This window comes from Schistocerca cancellata, chromosome 12 (assembly GCF_023864275.1).
Source record: "Schistocerca cancellata isolate TAMUIC-IGC-003103 chromosome 12, iqSchCanc2.1, whole genome shotgun sequence".
NCBI lineage: Eukaryota > Metazoa > Arthropoda > Insecta > Orthoptera > Acrididae > Schistocerca > Schistocerca cancellata.
Genome location: NC_064637.1, coordinates 88,005,026 through 88,020,970, shown reverse-complemented (window position 1 = coordinate 88,020,970; position 15,945 = coordinate 88,005,026).

Below are 15,945 nucleotides of genomic sequence, written 5' to 3'. Positions count from 1 at the left end.
AGCGATGAACAGGACAAAGCACAAAATCGGTGTGTAATGGATGGACCTGCATTACTGCTACTAACTAAGAAAAAGTAATTATTCATAACTTATACAGGGTAAAAGGTATTTAAACCGACAAACTCTGGGAGGTTGTAGGGGGCATCAAAACAAATACTTTTTCCTGATGTCATTTTTTCCTATGTGGAGTATTTAAACCAGTAGACGAAGATTTTTCTGGCGGCAAATTAATTAAACCAACAAACACTTTTCCATTTTTTTATGACCAAGAGACAACACATTAACACAACCCAATTTCAATTACAGTAGATTTTCAAAAATGCCTGCATTGACGCGTAAACAAAGGTTACACCGTCGGATCATGTTCTGTTTGACACGCGCAAAAACCCCAGGAGTATCCTGAATTGTTCCTGCTCCTGTTACTATCCGGGCAACCAGATCCTCTTCTGATGCAACTGGAGTTGCGTAAACAAGGTTACGCATCTCTCCCCCCACAAAAAAGTCCAGAGGGGACACATCTGGGGATCGAGCAGGCCATCAACTTTTCTAGAAACCGTCGGTCCAGGAATCGACGCACCCGACGACAAATTGTAATAGTGCCTGGCATTTAATGGCCTAGGTAGCAGGTACGGAGCAATTAAACAGTCCCCAACAACAACGACCCACACATTAACGAGGAACCGCACTTGATGAGCGCTAGTAACGGTGGCATCCTCACTCCAAACATGCGAATTGAGCATGTTGAAGACTCCATCACGCCCGAACGTTGCTTCATCGGTAAACAACACAGAGGATGGAGATGTAGGATGCATTTCGCACTGCAGAAACTGTGCTCTGGGTGGATAATCAACAGGTTCCAGGTTGTGGACACGCTGTAAGTGAAATGGACGTAACAATTGCTCTCGGAGGACTGTTCTTACATTCGTCTAATTCGTCCCCAAGTTACGTCCAATTTCACGAGTGCTGATTGAAGGATCCCGCTCCATATGCTGCAAGATAGCTTCCTCAAATTGCAGCCTTCTTACCGTGCGACGGCGTCCCTGTCCAGGTAATCTGCTAAATGGATCGGTCTCACGCAGACGTTGGTACACAGCAGCAAAGGTCGTATGATGGCGGGATACGGCGAATAGGATATTGTTATCGATAAACCCGCTGTGCAGCTGGTCCGTTGTGGTGCGCTACGTAGTACGCACCAACCATATCAGTGTACTCACTCCAGGTGTATCGCTCCATTAGCAAACAGAGACAATGCACTACTACGCTGGTGGACAGCAGTTGGCTACAACTGAAGATCGTAATAGGCCTCTAACAACTGAAGAGCGTAATACGGCGTCCACCGGTTTAAATAACCCTCATTGGAAAAAATGACATTAGGGAAAAATATTTGTTTTGATGTCCCCTACAACCTCCCGGAGTTTGTCGGTTTAAATACTTTTCACCCTGTGCAATCAGTATTAGAGGCTTACAAAATAGTGATAACAGTAATGATGTTCTGAAAATAATTTAGATTCATGACTCAAACAGAATCGAATCGTTTAGTTCTTAACGCTCAGAAAATTTCATTTTACTCCTCAGGGGGTTATTACCCCCAGGTTGCGAACCACTGCAATAGACTAATAATGTGGTATCGCTCTACCGAATGGAAACGTAAAATTCCACTTTAAAAATCATTTTGTTCATAACGAGAAACAAATCCACATTTCCCGTTGACACTCCTGCTACACATTGCAAACACAAAATTGAATTTATAGTTTCGTTGTACGTTCCGTTACACTCCTTGAGGGAGCTCTGTGTCAAAATACGAGCTTTGGAACTTTAGTAGTAGTAACTGTTTATGAACAGCTCGTACAAAATAGATACGTGTTCCTAAGTTTTACTGACCTTCAAAGTAGTCACCAGCGTTGTGTATAACCCGTTGCCAGTGATGTGGAAGTTGTAGGATACTCTTAGCAGTGCCAGTTGTGTTGACAGCTCGAGCGGAGCAGTATCAGTAATAGCTTGCACTGTACGTGCTTCAGCATTGTCCTGCAAAATGATGGCCAGGCCCTGCAGAAAGTGTCATCACTTCTGTCTCTATGCTGTTTATTTTTGGAACACAACCTACGATCAGATTGGAGACGGAGGTCATGACAATTTCTGCAGGACCTGACCATCATTTTGCAGGACAATGCTCAAGGATGTATAGTGCAAGCTGTTGCTGATTTGTTTGACTGATGGGGCTGTTAAGTGCTATACCACCTACTGCACTCCCCAGTCTTAGGCCCTCGTGAGTTCGACTCGATTTCTAAACTGAAGGAAACACTTCACGGCATTCGCTTCAGAACTGCTACAAATTCGTCGGGCAATGGACCGCGCCGCTCGAACTGTCAACACAACTGGGACAGCTTAGAGTATCCTACAACTTCCACATCGCTGGCAACGCGTTATACACAACGACGGTGACTACTTTGAAGGTCAGTAAAACTTAGCAACACGTATCTGTTTTGTACGAGCTGTAAATAAATAGTTGCCACTATTGAAGTTCCAACCCACGTATTAACGCAACGTGGCGTCCGTTGCTTAGCGTGCTGTACACAGATGTGCCAAATTAAGGACAAAAGTAATTTTCGCATGATGTATCTGTAGCTACTGTACTGTACTGTAATGCAGCAGTTTTTTTCCATGCGTCGTCCAAGTTTGTTCTAGCTATGTTGCTTGGCAGTGAGGCGTCATACGAAAGTTGCTCTCGTCCTTAGGTTTTGTATATCAGGGTGTGTGTAATGTTGACAAATGTGCCGCAGGATCTACAACGTAGCGGTAGTGCTACAGGATTCGTGGAGACAATGAGACACACTGCAACTAGTGCTGCCGCTGAGACTGCAACTGCCCCGTCCATGATTTATCACTCCGAGGCAGTACTGTTTCAGATAGCCAATCACAGATAAATTCCAGTGCGCTGAGTGTATCCCAGTTACTTCCCACTCGTGCCGACAAACTTACACGTCCGCCGTATTTAACTGATTCCGCGCTGTCGCGTAAAGTGCCGGGCGAAGAAAGACAAGTCTTGCCACTCTCTATCTGGAGAACTTTCGCCCACGCATACATTCTGCTCTCGCTCGTGACCGATTGAGAAGTAGAGCTGATAACGGCACTATCTGCATCTCGAACGCAATACGACACTGCACAGCGTCTTGCCGTATACTAAGAGGCAAGCGGCGAGCGATGAGGTAGAACTGAGTGCGATAGTGTCAAGCAAGTGTGAATACGTTACGTTACGTTACAAACGAGGGCGTGACGCCTGAGTGTTCTTATCATCCTGCCACCTTCTTTATCATCTAAGTCAGAGGTACCCAGACCACAACATGGTTTGTGGTGGAGGGTATGTGGGTTACCGTAATAGCTGTCCATTACTCCTGTCCACTGGCAGATGCTGCGTCGGGAGGAACATTATCGACAACCCCTCCACACATACCCGGGTATCTGACATTTTTTCCGACAACACTACATGAGTAATGAATTCAAAGATGCACTGTCCATTTATTATTTTTCATTTATTTATTGCCAAATCATAGACGTGTTACCTTATGTTCTAAAACAGGTCCCACGTCTTACAATTTTCGTTTTCCATCTTTTCTGCAGTTTTCTTTTGTTTCATTTACAACATTTACAAAGAATAAGACTTTTGAAAATAACAATAATTTAAGATTGAAATATAAATAATTTTTTTTAGAACAATATAAATGGATGATAGGGTAGGAGATATTTGTTACTGCCGTCACCGGTTGTGAATGACGGTGAATACCTCGGAATGGTTTCTTCGAGCTGTTGACCGCCAGTCTCACACACACACACACACACACACACACACACACGTCGTCTTTCGCCAGGTACGAATGCAAGGGAGAGTGAGGGGGATGGACTGACTGTCATTCCACTTACGACCTCCCGGAAATAACGTTTTGCTGAAGGCGTTTAAATATTTATACAGGGTACGGCCAAACTTTCAGGAAACATTCCTCACACACAAATAAAAAAAAGATGTTATGTGGACATGTGTCCGGAAACGCTTAATTTCCAAGTTATAGCTCGTTTTAGTTTCGTCAGTATGTACTGTACTTCCTCGATTCTGATGATCAGATTGTAAATTTTCACAATCAACATATGTGGGCTGACGAGAATCCGCACGCAGTTGTGCAATGACGTCATCAACACAGATTTTCTGTGAACGTTTGGGCAGGCATTGTTGGTGATGTCTTGATTGTGCCCCATGTTCTTCCACCTACGCTCAGTGGAGCACGTTATCATGATTTCATACGGGATACTCTACCTGTGCTGCTGGAACACGTGCCTTTACAAGTACGACACAACATGCGGTTCATGCACGATGGAGCTCCTGCACATTTCAGTCGAAGTGTTCGTACGCTTCTCAACAACAGATTCGGTGACCGATGGATTTGTAGAGGCGGACCAATTCCATGGCCTCCACGCTCTCCTGACCTCAACCCTCTTGACTTTCATTCATGGGGGCATTTGAAAGCTCTTGTCTACGCAACCCTGGTACCAAATGTAGAGACTCTTCGTGCTCGTATTGTGGACGGCTATGATACAATACGCCATTCTCCAGGGCTGCATCAGCACATCAGGGATTCCATGCGACGGAGGGTGGATGCATGTATCCTCGCTAACGGAGGACATTTTGAACATTTCCTGTAAAAAAGTGTTTGAAGTCATGCTGGTACATTCTGTTGCTGTGTGTTTCCATTCCATGATTAATGTGATTTGAAGAGAAGTAATAAAATGAGATCTAACATAGAAAGTAAGCGTTTCCGGACACATGTCCACATAACATATTTTCTTTCTTTGTGTGTGAGGAATGTTTCCTGAAAGTTTGGCCGTACCTTTTTGTAACACCCTGTATAGGTTAATTTCCAATCTTTTTCAGCCTGTTTTTAGAGAATACAGTCCTGTCAGAACAAAGAGTCGCAAAAATGCCAACGAATTCCAAAAGATTACGAGCTTAGTTTAACGAAGTGTAACGTAACACTTTTATGTGTTGATGTTTTCTAATAGTATGTCCCGTATGAAATTCAGGTAATTTTCTCAGCAGCCAAATGAAATTATGATTTAAGTGAAATTGTTTTTAAACAGAATAGCAGAATAGGGAGTAGAAATTGATTATTGATTTTTTTTGTGTTTTCACGCCGCAAGAAATGTTCGTTATATGTTCTGGGGAAAGAGACAGTCAATGACAGAGTAGGCAAGTGCTGGCCTCCGTTACAGATAAGAGACTCGAAAAAAATCCGTGGAACACAAAGCGAACGCAATCTGGGTCTCAAAGACGACAGCTATTTAGAAAAGCGGTGACAGATGACGCGAATAACATTACTGACTGAGTGGAAACTTAAAAAGCAAATCAGAGATGCTTTTAAAATCTGCGGTATCTGTATCATAAATAAAAATGTAAGTTTTTGTTGTACTTAATTAATAATAGGATTATTACGGAATTTCTGTGCTTTATATTATGAAGGTGAGAGATATACAATGGCAAATGGGTACTGCAAAGGTTTTTCGACAGTAATGAGATATCAAAGGGAGATAACATACAAAGAACATTGTTTGGTTCTACAAAAAAGTGTAATATCGTATTTTGTTGGATACTAGTATACAATGTATGTATGTGAAGCTATGTATGTATTTTTCATTGTCCAGACTGTAACCTTCTACCATTTTAAAGATTATAATTACAGGTTATGAAATGTAGTCGAATTAAGTCGGGTGATGTTGAGGGAACTAGATTAGGAAATGAGACACTTAAAGTAGTAAAGGAGTTTTGCTATTTGGGAAGCAAAATAACTGATGATAGTCGAAGTGGAAGATATAAAATGTAGACTGGCAATCGCTAGGAAAGCGTTTCTGAAGAAGAGAAATTTGTTAATATCGAGTATAGATTTAAGTGTCAGGAAGTCGTTTCTGAAAGTATTTGTGTGGAGTGTAGCCATCTATGGAAGTGAAACATGGACGATAACTAGTTTGAACAAGAAGAGAATAGAAGCTTTCGGTGTTGTGTCTAGACAAGACAGCCTAGACACAATGAGAGGAAGCCGAAAGGCACGCGCTTAAACTCACGCAGGCTGGCGTGAGGTCTGAAACAGGATACGTAATGAATGCTATAAAGAAAAGTACGTAGCTTCTGGAATACTTAACTTTAATCCACATTTGTAGAACATCGCTCTTGATGATACATTAATACAATCTCAATATCACTTGAATACGGCGCCTTGCTAGGTCGTAGCAAATGTAGCTGAAGGCTATGCTAACTATCGTCTCGGCAAATGAGAGCGTAATTGTCAGTGAACCATGGCTATCAACGTCGGCTGTACAACTGGGACGAGTGCTAGTACGTCTCTGTAGACCTGCCGTGTGGTGGCGCTCGGTCTGCAATTACTGTCAGTGGCGACACGCGGGTCCGTCGTATACTAGCGGACCGCGGCCGATTTAAAAGCTACCACCTAGCAAGTGTGGTGTCTGGCGGTGACACCACATTCGGAATGTGGTGCTACAGAAGAATGCTGAAGATTAGATGGTTAGATCACATAACTAATGAGGAGGTATTGAACAGAATTGGGGAGGAGTTTGTGGCACAACTTGACAAGAAGAAGGGACCGGTTGGTAGGACATGTTCTGAGGCATCAAGGGATCACCAATTTAATACTGGAGGGCAGCATGGAGGGTAAAAATCGTAGAGGGAGACCAGTAGATGAATACACTAAGCAGATTCAGAAGGATGTAGGTTGCAGTAGGTACTGGTAGATGAAGGAGCTTGCACAGGATAGAGTAGCATGGAGAGCTGCATCAAACCAGTCTCAGGACTGAGGACCACCACCACCACCACAACAACAACTACAACAACAACAATAGTTATAGGTTTTAAGAAGAAGATAATTTCTGGAGTTTCCTGCTACTGGAAGTAGCTGTGTCCTTGGAATGGCTCTGAGCACTATGGGACTCAACATCTTAGGTCATAAGTCCCCTAGAACTTAGAACTACTTAAACCTAACTAACCTAAGGACATCACACACACCCATGCCCGAGGCAGGATTCGAACCTGCGACCGTAGCAGTCCCGTAGCTGTGTCCTTGAAAGAACCGTAACACTCAAGTAAGCAGAAACTTAAAAAGTCCGTTTCGTGTCATCTGACCCTATACGTGCCTCATACTGTGACAATGGTGGCACACATAAGGCAATGCCCGCGTTAGTATGATGAAGTGGTGCACTAATTATGCTAAGTGCGGTGCAATTGTCCGGAGGGAATATCGGACTATACAATGTGTGATTTTCCACCGTGAACAAACTCTAGGGGGGGTGATCAACGAGAGGATACGGAACAAAAAAAAAGATCCAACGAACTTATGCCCGGAAACCCATTGTTTCCATGCTAGAGACCATTTATTCAGTCCTACTTTGTTACAGGGACTGCGGTCTAACATGCGCTGTACCACGCAGCCAAAGCTACATTATGCATGGTTTCCTCCTAGAGGGTGTTACTGTTCTAGGGCCCTCTCCTGCCACAGTAATTGCTATTGTTGTGTCCGATTCACTTCTCTTGCTGACTCACCTTGTAGTGAATGTGATACAGCGTTGCTCACAATGGTTCCGTATTCGAACCGAGAGTTTGCCGACATGGTTTTTACTTGCAGAAAGGCAGATGGCAACGGGTGGCGTGCAGCAAGGTTGTATCAGCAGACCTATCCTCGCCGACAACACTCACGGTATTCAATGTTTTCAACAGTGCTTCCTCGTTTCTCCGAGGCAGGTTCGTTTCAGGAAGCAGGAAATTATGACGGACGTAGCCGAAATGTTCGGACACCAGAACTGGAGGAAAATGTGATTAACACTGTGGAAGGCGACCGGCGTGTCAGTACCTGGCAGCTGGCCCGCTAGTACAGGGTAAGCCAGACGACCGTGTGGTACATTCTCCAAGACAATTGGCTCTGAGCACTATGAGACTTAACATCAAAGGTCATCAGTCCCCTAGAACTTAGAACTAGTTAAACCTAACTAACCTAAGGACATCACACACATCCATGCCCGAGGGAGGATTCGAACCTGCGACCGTAGCAGCAGCGCGGTTCCGGACTGAAGCGCCTAGAATCTCTGGGCCACAACGGCCGGCGGGATGCACAATGGACATGAATGGATGCAGGTGATCAGACAGGATGCTCACGTACGTGTTACCTGTCAGAGTCGTATCTACACGCATCAGGGGTACCTTACCACTCCAACTGCACACGCCCCATACCGTTACAGAGCCTCCACCAGCTTGAGCACTCCCCTGCTGACTGAAGGGTCCATGGATTCATGAGGAGGTGTCCACACCCTTACACATCCACCCTCGATACAATTTTAAACGAGACTCGTGCAACCGGGTAACTTCTTCCCAGTCATCAACAGTCCAATGTCGGCGTTGATGGGCCCAGGTGAGGCATAAAGCTGTGTGTCGTGCATTCATCCAGGGTACACGAGTGGGCCTTCGGCTCCGAAAGCCCATATCGATGATGTTTCGTTGAATGGTTCGCACACTGACACTTGTTGATGGACCAGAACTGAAATCTGCAGCAAGTTTCGGAAGGGTTGCTGTTCTGTCACGTTGAAGGATTCTCTTCAGTCGTTTTTGCAGGATGTTTTTACGGACGCAGCTATGACGGAGATTTGATGTTTTACAGGGTTCCTGCTCTTCACGGTACACTCGTGAAATGGTCGTACGGGAAAATCCCCACTTCATCGCTTCATCGTAGACGCTGTGTCCCGTCTCTCGTGCGCCGACTATAACACCACGTTCAAACTCACTTAAATCTTGACAACCTGACACTGTAGCAGCAGCAACCGATCTAACAACTGCACCAGGCACTTGTTGCCTTATACAGCCATTGCCGATCGCAGCTTCGTATTCTGACTGTTTACGTATCTCTGTATTTGTATACTCATGCCCATACCAGTTACTTTAGCGCTTCAGTGTATATAGATTAATAAAATGCTTTTAGTGAACAAAGGTGAAAGCTAACACAAAGTAGTACGTTTTCACGATAAGTGAGACATGAAAAGGAGGACGAGATTAGTGTTTAACGACCCGTCGACAACGAGGTCATTAGAGACAGAGCAGAAGCTCGATAAGGAAAGGATGGGGAAGGATATCGGCCGTGGCCTTTGAAAGCAAGCTTCCCGTCATGTGCCTGAAGCCTTTTAGGGAAATCACGGAAAAACGTGAATCTGGATAGCCGGACGCGGGTTTGAACCTTGGTCCTCCCGAGTGCGAGTCGAGTGTGCTGACCACTGCGCCATTTCGTTCGGGGTGGGACTCGAGGTTTGTCTTTATGTGGACCTCCATTACTGACTTATTTAATCGTCAAAAGTATCTCACGTGCATTTGTGCCATGCTTGAATATTAGTTTGCTGAAAAACACGAAAAGAAAAATTTCGTGCGAATTTTTGTAACTCAGGAGTGAAGAGGTTACGTAGAGGACTGTCACCAGCGTGGGCGTAGCTGTATTGTGGTTTCTTTTCCCCAAGGAAATAATTAAAACTTAATGACTACGACTCACGATGTTAATTGAAAATAGTCGTCCCTTTAGGTATCATCGACGTTAAGCGCTGTCGGGCTGGGCTAGCACTTGGATGGGTGACCATCCGTTCTGCCGAGCGCTGTTGGCAAGCGGGGTGCACTCAGCCCTTGTGAGGCAAACTGAGGAGCTACTTGACTGAGAAGTAGCGGCTCCGGTCTCGGAAACTGACATACGGTCGGGAGAGCGGTGTGCTGACAACATGCCGCTCCATATCTCCATTCAGTAACGCCTGTGGACTCAGGATGACACGGCGGCCGGTCGGTACTGTTGGTCCTTCATGGCCTGTGCAGGCGGAGTTTAATTTTAGTTTTATTCATTTAGGTGCTACATGACATTTTTGACGTAAATCTTCAGACTGGCCGAACGGGAATTTTAAACCCGTTCTACCAGATCACCACTGAAGGTCTTAAACCACTGTGCCCTTTCGCCAGCAGCGTAACGGTTGCAGAATTTTTTGGAAGTAACGCGCCTGCATCTTCTGTGAAACGCGACTTCCCGCGGAACTGGTCCAACTGCTCAACGTTTCCAACTGCATGGGGCGCGCGGCGGCGGGTTGTTTTACGAGGTCGCTTCGCAGCGAGGAGAACACGGAGCGATTCGTTTGGAAGCCTGGCGGCCGTGACGCGTAACTCACTGCGGAGTCGTCCCTCCCTCGCTCCCCGCGACGGCCAGAGTACTTGTTTATTTCTCGGGCCGATATTTTTTAATCTCACTCCGACCGCGCAGCCAGCGGTGTCGGCAACATTCGTCACGATTCGTGGCGGCCGTAGGGCGCCCGGCTAGGACGGCATTCCGGATTATGTTAATAAATCCGCCGCGTGCGTGGCTGTGTCTGCCGACGGGCCGCGACCGGCCGCTCCTGCCGGTGGGGCGAAAGGTGCGACCCGGAGTGTAGGGTGTGGGCAAGCCTGCCCATGACGTCACCGCCTCGGACAAGTAGTACAGGGTAAACACTAAGTGGTCCGCTGAGTACAGACATTTATAAGTAAGGTTCAAGTGGCTCTGAGCACTATGGGACTTAACATCTGAGGTCATCAGTCCCCTAGAACTTAGAACTACTTAAACCTAACTAACCTAAGGACATCACACACATCCTTGCCCGAGGCAGGATTCGAACCTGCGACCGTAGCGGTCGTGCGGTTCCAGACTGAAGCGCCTAGAACCGCTCGGCCACACCGGCCGGCCTATAAATAAGGAACTACTCTAAATACAGCTACGTGATATGTTGCTAATGGTAGCTCTACTCAACGTCTTTTGCTGATACATTTCCACATATTGTGACGAAATCAAATCTAATCCACTTTATGAAATCTCTGACACCGGTGGGAATCTATCATTTCGTTAGTGAGACAATAACCTGATACAAAACTAATTACACGTGTTGGGATGGTGCATACGTTCGTAGCCGTTTAGTTTTGTATGTCGGAATTCTGGTTGCTATGGGTTTATTTATCGATTGCCATTTTTTATCTGCAGTACATTGTTAAAAAAATTGTTCTGAGCACTATGGGACTTAACATCTTAGGTCATCAGTCCCCTAGAACTTAGAACTAATTAAACCTAACTAACCTAAGGACATCACACACATCCATGCCCGAGGCAGGATTCGAACCTGCGACCGTAGCAGTCCCGCGGTTCCGGACTGCAGCGCCTAGAACCGCACGACCACCGCGACCGGCAGTACATTGTTGCTATTTGTGTTCACATATTGTAATTTTCTCATTTGGAGATACCGAGTGGAGCTATGGACGTTACATATGGAGTGGCAAGTTGAGAAATTTGAGTATCTCTGAGATATTCTTCTGTTTGACTTCCATGGAGGGGTGCCAACAGCGGAGGGCAGCCAGAAACATTCACGCCCTGTATGGGAATAAATCCGTTGGATAAAAGACGGGAAAAAACTGGTTTTCTCGTTTCAAGGACGATCTTTTTGACATTAGAGACTCTCCACGTCCAAGAAGATTTTCGGAGTTTGATGAAGATCGTTTAAATGTAGTAACCCACAATGATCCACATCAGAGTAATCGACAGCTGAAAATTGTGATGAACTGTGATCGGAATACCACTGTGCGACTTTTTCATGAAGTGGGGAAAGTTGAAAAATAGGGTGTAAGGGTACTGCAGGCTCTAAGCAAAATTCACAAAAGCCAGTGGGTGCCCACTGTGCAACTCTGCTTGCTCATCATCAACTGGCTCGTGAATAACAACGATCATTCCTATCATCTATCATTACTGATGATGAGAAATGATGTCTCTTTGTACTAACATAAAAGGAAGGAAGGAAGGAAGGAAGGAAGAAATGGTTTAGCACCGCGCGGGATTAGCCGAGCGGTCTACGGCGCTTGCAGTCATGGACTGTGCGGCTGGTCCCGGCGGAGGTTCGAGTCCTCCCTCGGGCATGGGTGTGTGTGTGTGTGTCCTTAGGACGATTTAGGTTAAGTAGTGTGTAAGCTTAGGCACTGATGACCTTAGCAGTTAAGTCCCTTAAGATATCACACACATTTGAACATTTTTGAATGGTTTAGCGTAAATAAAACAGCAACTCCTCCTACGAACACCTGTGCGCATGCACGAAAGGTAATTTACCCATCTGGTGGAACAGCGACAGTATGGTGTACTGCTTATTGCATCCCCGAGGTGTGACTATCACCGCTGATATTTATTGTCAGCAGTTGAGACGTCTTGCAGACGTAATCCAAGAACAACGACCAGGAAGACTGCGTGTAGTGATGCTACCCCATTATAACGACCGCCCACATTCTGCTGGATTGACAAAAAATACTGGACAGGATTTGGGTGGGGAAGTCATTCCGCACCCACCTAATGCACTTCATCTTGCGCCCCCCAGATTTTCACCTGTTCCGCTCTCTATGGGACAGCTTTCCTTTCCGGATGAAAATAAGCTCCGAACATGGCTCTCCGAGTTCTTCGTCTCAACACCACGTGACTTCTACAGACGCGGAATCTAGAAGTTATCCTAGCGTTAACAGACTGTTGTAAATAGTGAAGGAGAATATATTACTGAAGACTGAACTCTATGTTATGTGTATTTGTTGTGTTTATTAGACCTACGAAAAGACGCTACGAATTTACGCATTTACCTAATAAATGTGGTGTTATGTGCAATGCTGGCTACCATATGTTGTATGGGAGTAGAAACAAGTTTCTTTCTTTCTTTCTTTCCTTCTTTCGCTTACGCCATAGTCCCACAGCGATCGCAGGGTCGGCGTGGTTAGAGCAGATTTGGCAAGGTTAGTTTTAGGGGTGGCCAGATGCCCTTCCTACCGCCACCTCGTATTCCCAGGGACGGAATCAGTGTACCTCAGCTGTCTGCATCTAGTGTAAATCGTGAAATAGTGCGAACGTGTTTCAAATGTCTGCGACGCGTGTAACTGAGGTGGAACGTGGAGACCAGCCCAGTATTCACCTGTCGGGATGTGGAAAACCGCCTAAAAACTACATTCTGGCTGGCCGGCACTCCGGCCCTCGTCGTTAATCCGCCTGGCGGATTCGATCCGGGGCCGGCGCGCCTACCCGAGTCCAGGAAGCAGCGCGTTAGCGCTCTCGGCTACACTGGCGGGTGGAGCAGAAACAACTATGTAAACTAAAATAAAAGTTCTTTGCAATATTACTACGAAAATTTTGATAATTTTACATGAAGAAATGAATCAGTCAATTTAGATTCTGTCTTTGTCACCGAAGTAAATAATTAATTCTTTACCTACGACTGTCATACCTCTTTCCTTTCACGCTTGGCGGGAAGACTGCTTGTAAGATTGGGTCTTGGGAGTCGGAAATATATATTAGTTACTTTATGTGCAGACTTAAGGAAGACTTGGAATTTTGCAGTGTCTACCCCGGAATTCACTATTAATTGCCAGGTACAGGAATCAAAGAACCTCCAAGAAGCTACTTCCCTACCGTTCCACTTTCTGACAGCGCACGGGAAAAGGGAACACTTAAATCTGTCGGTGCGAGCTCTGATTTCTCTTATTTGGTGACAATGACCATTTCTCCCTAAATACTTAGGGACCAACGATATATTTTTGCACTCGGAGGAGAAACTTGGTGACTGAAATTTCGCGTGAAGATTCTGCCCCGACGAAAAATGCATTGATTCGAATGATTGGCACCCTAGTTCCGTAGCGCCCTCTCCCCTATTTTTCGATATTGCAAAATGAACTGCCCTTCTTTGACCTTTTTAGACGCTCTCCGTCTATCCTATCTGATACGGATCCCACACCGCGCAAAAATACTCCAGAAGACGGCGGACAAGCATAGTGTTAGCAGTCTCTTTAGTAGACCTGCTGCATTTTCCAAGTGTTCTGTCAATCATCCGCAGTCTTTGGTTCGCTCTTCCCAGGTCCTTGTGTGATCGTTCCAGTTTACGCTATTCGTATTTGTGACAAGTATATAGTTCAATTTGCAGCCTTTGATTTTGTGTGATTTTTCGTGCAGCCGAAATGTAGCAGGTTTCATTTAGTACTACTGCGGATGACTTCACACTTTTCATTACTTAGACTCAATTCCCTCTTGTTGCACCATAGAGACATGCAGTCTAAATAATTTTGCAGTTATTCTGGCCATCTGATAATGACAGTATCATGTGTAAAGAATGCTGATATGGATCAGGAACAACACAGGGTCTATAACACTTCCCTCAGGAACGCCAGCTGAAAATCATATTAGTGTTGAAGTTGTACATTGAGTTGACAAAAGGGGCAGCGATATGCACGTATACAGATGGCGGTAGTGTCGCCTACGCAAGGTGTAAAAGGGCAGTGCGTTGTCGGAGCTGTTATTTATACTCAGGTGACTCATGCGAAAAGGTTCCAGACATGATTGTGGCCACACGACGGGAATCAACAGACTTGGAACGCGGAACGGCAGATGGAGCTAGACTCATGAAACATTACATTCCGCAAATCGTTAGACGATTATGTATTCCGAGATACACAGTGTCTAGAGCGTGCTAAGAATACCAAATTTCAGGCATTACCTTTCATCACGCAGTGTCCGACGGACTTCTCTTAGCGACAGAGAGGAGAAGCGTTTGCCTAAAGTTGTCAGTGCTAACAGACAAGCAACACTGCGTGAAATAATAGCAAAAAATCAATGTGGGACGTATGGTAAACATGTCCAACAGGACAGCGCGGCGAAATTGGCGTTGATGGGTTATAGCAGCAACCGACGGACGAGAGTGCCTTTGCTGACAGCACGGCATCGCCTGCAGCACCCTTATTGGGCTCGTGACCATATCGGTTGGACCCTAGACGACTGGGAAACCGTGGCCTAGTCTTAAGAGTCCCGGTTTCAGTTGGTAGGAGCTGATGGCAGATTCGGAGCAGCCTCCATGAAACCTTGGAAGCAAGCTGTCAACAAGGCACTGTCCAAGATGATGGTAGCTCCATAATGGTGTGGGCTGTGTTTACATAGAACAGACTGGGTCTTATGAACCTATCGTTCACTGAAAATGATTACGTTCGACTATCTGGAGACTATTTGCAGCCGTTGATAGACTTCATGTTACCAATCAACTACGGAAATTTTCCAGAATGAGATTTTCACTCTGCAGTGGAGTGTGCGCTGATATTAAGTTTCCTGGCAGATTAGAAGTGTGTGCCGGACCGAGACTCGAACACGGAACCTTTGACTTTCGTGGGCAAGTGCTCTACCAACTGAGCTACCCAAGAACGACTCACGCCCCATCCCCACAGCTTTACTTCTGCCAGTACCTCGTGTCCTACCTTTTAGACTTTGGAAGTTAAGAAGGTAGGAGGCGAGGTACTGGCCGAAGTAAAGCTGTGGGGACGGGACGTGAGTCGTGTTTGGGTATCTCAGTTGGTAGAGCACTTGCCCGCGAAAGGCAAAGATCCGGCACACGGTTTTAATCAGCCAGGAAGTTTCATATGGAATTTTTGTAGATGACAACGCGCCATATCACTTGCCAGAATTGTTCACGATTGGTTTGAAGAACATTCTGGACAGTTCGATTTGAACACCCAGATTGCTCGACACGAATGCCATCAAACATTTATGGGACATAATTGGGAGTTTAGTTCGTGCACGAAATCCTACTGCAACACTTTTCGCAACTACCGACGGCTGCATTGGCAGCTTGGCGCAGTATTTCTGCAGGGGTGTTTCAACAACTTGTTCAGTCCCTGGCACGCCCAGTTATCGTACTAAGCCGTAAACAGGGAGGTCCCACACGATATCGGGAGGTATCCAATGACTTATCACCTCAGTGTGTATCTCGTCCACTAGTCTTTTATAACGTGTACTAAGTTGCGGATTAAGGAAAGTAGGGGTTTATTTGAATGCCTCACTTACATAAACTATGATC